At 40.8% G+C, this 7425-nt stretch overlaps 1 protein-coding gene across 1 annotated transcript in view; it reads right to left on the bottom strand.

The window, feature by feature from the left end:
- Positions 1 to 7425, bottom strand: part of unc5db (unc-5 netrin receptor Db) — a 191885-nt gene that overhangs the window by 169986 nt on the left and 14474 nt on the right. The window lies entirely within an intron of this gene.

The raw sequence follows: 7425 nt of genomic DNA, 5'->3' as shown, positions 1-7425 counted from the left end.
TAAACTCTTAAGCAACCCTGTTCCCCATTGATTGTGTTCCTTTGCAAATAGAGATTCAATTACACTGTTCTTCCAAGTGAGAGCAGAACAAACGACATAGAACTATCAATACTAGGCTGCTCGAGGACAGATGCAGTATAGGATAAGCGAGATAGCCGCACCTCCTTTGCTGTGCACTCTTTGTTAAATTACTCAAGGTTAGTGCAGCGTACTAAAGGAAACTAAAGCAATTAGTTTTCCACCAGTTGGTCAATTGTCAGACTCTGCAGGCAGAAGAACCATTGTGTATACAGTGCTGTTTTGGACCAGATGGCAGCAAACAAGAACCATATCTGAGCATGAGCAGTCACTCTAAAGACAATTTATGAAGTTTTTTTTTCACAACTAGCATTAATGGATGTGTGTGAACTAACGTTTCTCGTATTTCTTTAGAGATATGGAAGGCAATATACACATCTAAAGCCTCCTGAAGAGCAGCTATATGCACTTGTTACGGTACAAGTTTGAATAAAGAGCAAAACACCCATCTTTATCATCACTAAAGCAATAAAAAAGGCTCTTCCAATTAATGCTGCTTTTACAGTCACTGCAGCAGTGTATTTTGTAGCACTTGATGTTTCTAAAGCAGAAGCAGCTCATGGGGATTAAAATAAATGACATGGATTTAAGGTTTCATACTTTATATTTTATGTAATCCATTTTGCCTCTTAAGTCTCATCTAGATATTTGTCTTATTATTTTTTACTTGTGCCTTTTCACTTCTCTTGAATAAGAGACATATGTTTCTCTATTCCTGTCCTCCCCTGTGGCAGATAGAGGCAGAACTAAATGTGGAATATTCTGGATGCCACTGAAGTGCAACAAAATGTCTGGAAATGGTTTTTGAAACCTTTTTGTCCTGCAATTACCATTCTGCTTTCCATACAGCACTGCGGGCTACTCATTACTCAAGGACTTAAGGTAGTGATGGACTACTTCAATTTATTCCACACAGTCTGCATATACAGAATGCATCTATCGAGTTACAGTACCTCATCATGGATGCTGAGACTTTTCTAAAGAAAATCAGTGGTGACATTTTATGAATGGGGTGAAATTCCTGATATTTCTCCACCACCTATTCGGGTTATTTTGAAATACTGAATAGCCACCTGGTGTACAAATTCTGACTGACTCAGATCTCCATGTTTGATCTAGCTAAACAGCTCTATTTGTTAGATGGATTTGTCAGCACCAATCAGTGCTTTTGCATTAATTAGGCTTTATTCAAAATTCATATTGCTGCAAAACATCATGGATGTAGATAATAGGAAAGTACCATTGCCTATGAATCATGTTGAAATGTTCCTCTAAAACTCCTGCTCCCTCTCAATACTCACACTAATGGCAGAGTGTGTATCCTTACTAGCGGGTGACGTTAAAAGCTTTTCAGTGTTGGGAGGTGATTTCTGTTACTTTGCAGGAGATCTTTGGCTTGCAGAGCTGATATAGATTTCCCATGCTCTGAGCATAGAGAGGTTGGCGAAAAGAGATGACTCTTATCTCAGTGTGTGTCACTCTGCTGACAACATGCCATTAAATTGCCATTCTCAAAGACCAAGAGAAGGTCTTGGTACTTACAGTAGGCACGCAATTACTCTTACGTCAGTGGTGGGATATTTACCACAGGTCTATAGAAGCAAATTTGACTGATGACTGACTTTTTCTTGTGGAATACAAGTTTCCTTCTTTATTTCAACCAAGGTTCCCATGGTACTTCGAGTGTTTTAAACAAAAGGTGTTTTGATACTGAAGAAAACACGCAATGATTTTTGTATGAGAACATTATCTCAACTCAGTGTCCACTTGCAAGATTTTTGGAGCTTAGAACTGCATCTCATCAGTGAACGGAGCTTGCTAAGGGTTTATAATAACCAAATATTGGGGATCTGTGTCTCTCTCAATTTGTACATGATTTTGTGATTGATATGTCGTATATTCCCATTTCAAAGGGTTAACAGTGAATTTATTTAGTAAAAATTCAAATTGGTTGCTGTTTTCAGCCTTTTAAATGCAGATATGTGTTGCTGTTTTACAACATAAATTAAATGACTAAATTAAGGGATTAATTTCAGGGAAATTATAGATTAATCAGTAATAATTGCCTTGTTGTCCTAGATATGAATGAAAATGTAACTTGTAACTTCAAATCTAGCCTAAATTTATGTATCTTAGTTACACCTATGAGTACTCTGTCTGATGAAGTCTCAATGACTAATCTTCATTCATGGATGTAGAGAAACATACACAGCTAAACCTTTTCCATGGTTGTAAAACACAGTTACTCAAATCATAATTAAATAAAAGGACATTAATTGGATCTATATTCCTTTGAGTGTAGGTCTGTACTTATTCTCAAATAGATCCCTGCCAGCATAACATAGAGTATGTGCCAAAACGTGATGACCAGAGGGATTCACTATAAAGGACCTGCAGAAAGTAAAGGAAGAATGACTACATCATGACTAAACACTGGTCACTGCTGATCCTTCAATTAGAAAAACAATCTCTACAGACAGCATTCATCCGGATGGCATTTTATGTTATAAACTGTAGGAAGACGCAGGCTGAATCATAGAGACACCAGCGGCTGAAATGAGATATTCCTGAACAAGCAGCAGCTTCAGGCCAGTGGTACAGTGCACGGCACACTGTTTCATAACTGCTATTAATTCAAACTAACGCTAATGCAGCTTAAAAATACAAACACAACTGCAACAAAAGAATTCTTTTCCCGGGATGCTGTGTGGGCACAATCCACAGCATATCAGCAAAGATGCAACATGGCCCACAAGGTTGAGATGAATACATGTTGGTTTACATGGGAGGGTTGAGTAATCCGCAGCGGTGCTGACCCTGAAGAACTCTGAGATTGTATCAAAAGCCAAAATGAGTTTCAAAAGAAAAGATTTCAAGCACGAAAAGAAGGCAGTAGGAGGATGCCTTAGGCAGACTAGGAACTGAAGATTTACACAGCCACTACCAGCCAAGACAAAGCAGAGTGGAGAACAATGCAATATTCATATTCTAAATGCTTTACCAGGTCACAAGCCAAGCTGTCAAGACCTCTTAATTCAATAGGAAACTAGTGAAATAGCCCACTGTATTCCCCATCATACTCCATCCTCATTAAAACACAGAGAAAACAGGCGTAGTATGGTACAACTCAAAGACTAATACATTAGTCACCGATGAATAAGTCAAAGAAACTTGTTGTGAACAGCCAGTTAAAGGCTGGAGGGGGAACACATGCCAGGTGTTTCATCACCTTCCAGCAAAGAAACTTGGAGGAAATAGCAGCAGCTGTCTGATACTGTATCATCAAAACATGGCTACCATTTTCCTGTCCAGAAGTCTATCTTGAAATATGCCGAAACCCATCACTGCACGCTGTAAACTAATGCCTGATGTCTCTGCCATGGTGACAGGCTTTAAATGTATTTTCCTATTACCCTCAGTTTCACAGTATCCACGACTGTCAAGAGGCTGGTTCTGATCATTTGTCAATCTGGGTTTGATACCTGCAGTGAGTAATGTTATATGAGAAGCGTGGCTTGTGTGGCCAGTGAGTGAACAGACTGTCAAAAACAGACCATAAAACAGAGGTGTTCAAAAAGGTGACTTTGAGGAGAAAAGCAAAGCTGGAAGCTTTTAACAATGCATGTGCATCATTTTTAAAGCATCAGTATACCATTGTCTAATTTATCAGAATGCTTTTGTGTAGTGACCATAAAGCAAAGAAACCAGGGTGAGATGACCAGTGGCCTCTATCTCACACCGTGGTGTTCTTTCTCAAAACTAAATTTTCATAAATATTGCTGCTTGTTGCCCTAATTTGAATTACACTGAATTAAGTTTTTTCACCAAACGCAAGTTTGATAGAAGGTCAGTTTCATCTGGCAACTCTGGCAAATGCCAGATGGTTGCCATCTTTGCACATTTTTTCCACAAAAGCCCAGCTAATTTCAGCTAATTTATGGACATTTTCAGTATTTAAAACTAAGGCAATTTGCTGGGGAACAGTAAATTTACTTTTGAGAGATATATTTCAAGATGGTACTCATCCTCACATTTCCAAGACTTTTCTAGTACACCCAGGGGTGGACTTCTAATCTGGCATACTGGGCAAATGCCAGGTGGGCAGACGAACCTTTGGGGCCGGTGTAAGTAGCTTCAACATCCGCAGTAGCTTCAACATCAGCGGCAGTAACCGACATGGCACCTGAAGGAGTAAAGGAGAGCTGTGGCCACTGCCAAGCAGAGGAGGATGCGTGTGACAGCGAAGCAGAGTGACAAAGTGACAGTGCCGAGGGACAGAGAGAGCAGGAGGAGAGTGGGGGGTGAAGTGGTAAGCATGGAGTAGCTCAACCTGTAGGGAAGGAGCAGGGAGGTGGGGTCATTTACACAGGGGACGCTGGGGACTCGCACCCACCAATTTTTGAAAGTATTTGTTAAAAAAGTTCCAAAAAAAAAAACTTGCACCAAGAAATGTTAATTAACAATTGAAAATACTTTGAGAAAGATTTATTTGCACAATATGAAAACTTGCAATAGAACGTAGATATAGAAGAAATATCTGCTTTGTCAAAAAGTAACTTAAAAAAAATTATAAGCTGATTAACTTATAATAACTGATTGCTGCATTATATTCTATTATAATTGCATATTCTTCTTGTTTCCCTCTATATGAATAAAGACATTTCTACCATAAATTAGTGCAGAAAATAAAAAGAAATTGTGTTTAATGCTCAAAATCTTCTGGGGGAGAAACCCCCACACCCCCAATCTTAAATTTCATGAATAAATATTTTTTTCTAAATAGTATTTAAATATATTCTAGTCTTGTTCTCATGACCCCAATCTTGTGCAATGTCACGTCTCGTGGACTAAGTATTTTGTCACACCCCTAATCTGAGCCCTTACATGTCCTCACCACTTTTCAACACATAGTGATGCCCTTGGGTAAGGTGTGTGCCATGCTGTAGTGACAATGATGATGATTACATCAATTAAGGTCAACAATTATAACATAATCATATTGCTATCATAAAGTGAGACTGTCACCTACTGCTGGTGATCACTCACTGTCATACAGCACTGCAAAAGCTATTTGACATTGTTTATGTAGCTAGCATAGTTTCCTAATGCAGCCTTAACTTTGGCTAACTGTCTTAATTGCTGAGGTGAGATGAGTTGTGTACTCCATGGCCACCTCTGATCACCATGAATGAGTGTGAATGAGTACACTGATCCACTTGCACTGGTACACTTATCCATAGTACACACCACTCAGCTGGTTTTGGGGGAATATTAGGGCTTGACATTAATGTTTTAATGTGGCTAGTGGTTTTCCAAAGCAGCATTTTACACTATCCACATTTTTGTTGTTGGAAAATAATTTTTTATATGATTAAAGTTGATAATGGCATGCTTAAATTGGCCTAAAATGTACTAATATTATCATTAGCTCTTTTTTGAAAACATGTAGTCTATTAAGATAAAAACATAAAAAGAGTAGCTTCTTATTGTTTATACTAAAAGTCCTGCATGGGTATAAAAGATTAATTGAAAAGATAAAAACTAAACTGAAAACAAAAATCATCAGAAACACTGCTTATTTATTTTTAACAGCAGTAAATACTGTAATACAGAGTAGAAAATGATCTGCATTAGAAACAAAGAGCAAAGAATAAAAACACAGAGAGCATGAAAATAAAAAATAAAATAAACAAAAACAATAAGAAAAAGGGCAAGAGCTCAATCAAAAGGTCTCCTAAAAAGGTGGGTTTTAAGGCCACGTTTAAAAGCATCCACAGTCTGTGGTGTCCTCAGGTGGTCAGGGAGAGCATTCCACAGACTGGGAGCAGCTGAGCAGAAAGCCCGATCTCCCATTGTACAGTGCTTTGTCCTGGGAGGTTTCAGGAGATATGCTGAGGCAGATCGGTGGGTACGTGTTGAGGTCTGTGGGGTGAGAAGTTCCTTAAGGTAGGGGAGGTGGCTTCACCATGGATGCACTGGTGGGTAAGGAGTGATTTGAGGATGGGGGTGATGTGGTCATGTTTGCACACCCTCAACAGGATCCTACCAGCGCTGTTCTGGATGTACTGCAACTTCTGAAGGCTTTTCTCAGGGGTCCAGCTTGTAGGAGATAAAAGTGTGGACAAGCTTTTCCGCATCTGCAGGAGTGAGTGTGGGACGGAGTTAGGCAATGTTCCTGAGGTGGAAGAAGGAGGTCTTGCATAGACGTTTGATGTGAGCCACAAAGGTCAGATGAGAGTCCATTTTAACACCCAGGTTACTGGCTGATGTTGAAAGTGGAATATTTTGGCCAGAGAAGGTGATGCTGTGAATGTCAGATGACCGAACCTGGTGTGGAGTGCCGACTAAGATGGCTTCAGTCTTGGAGCTGTTTAGCTGCAGAAAGCTTTGCTTCATCCACGCCTTTACCTCCTCCAGGTAGGTGGTCAGAGTGGATGATGGCAGGGCAGTAGTGGGGGTTGGGTTTGTCTTGAGGTAGAGTTGAGCGTCATCAGCATAGTAGTGGAATGAAATTCCATGCCGGCTGATGACGTGGCCAAAGGGGAGCATGTAGAGAATAAACAGGGTGGGGCTGAGCACTGAGCCTTGAGGGACACCACAGGTGACGTTGTGTGTCAGGGATTTAGCCTCTCCCAAGGTGACATGCTCAGTTCTCCTGGTGAGGTAGGATGAGAACCACTCATGGACAGAGTTAGAAACACTGATAGTGGAATTTAGATGGTGAAGGAGGATGTTGTGGTCCACAGTGTCAAATGCAGTCAAGTCCCGGAGGATGAGAAGAGATGGGGAGCCAGCGTCTCCAGTCATCAGCAGGTCATTTGCGACCCTGACCAGGGCTGTTTCTGTGCTGTGGCCAGGGCGGAAACCAGACTGAAATTTTTCGAACAGGTTGTTTTGTTTTAGATGGTCCTGAAGCTGTGAGGCAACTACTTTTTCCAGCACCTTGGAAAGGAATGGAAGGTTGGAGATGAGCCTGTAGTTGGCAAAGACTTCTGGGTCTAGGGTGGGTTTTTTGAGAAATGGCCTGATGACAGCGGTTTTCAGTGTTGGTGGAACATGGCCAGCCTGGAGGGAGTGGTTAATGACCTTTGTGATGAGGGGATTATGGCATGGAGGTTGGATTTTACCAGGGCTGTGCGGAAGGGTTCCAGGGCACAGGTGGATGGTTTCATCTTTTTGATGATGTCCTCAACCTCTCGCTGTGAGATGACAAAGAAACTGCAGAGAGGTTGGGAAATCCCTGTCTGTGGGTCGGCAGTCAGGACAGGCAGTGTGGAGAAACTGGATAGCAGGGAGCAGATGGTATCTACTTACATGGTATCTAGTGATGAAATTGTTGCACCTCTC

This window comes from Micropterus dolomieu, linkage group LG21 (genome assembly GCF_021292245.1).
Source record: "Micropterus dolomieu isolate WLL.071019.BEF.003 ecotype Adirondacks linkage group LG21, ASM2129224v1, whole genome shotgun sequence".
NCBI lineage: Eukaryota > Metazoa > Chordata > Actinopteri > Centrarchiformes > Centrarchidae > Micropterus > Micropterus dolomieu.
Note: the sequence above shows the minus strand (reverse complement) of the source record. Positions and strands in the feature narration are given on the sequence as shown.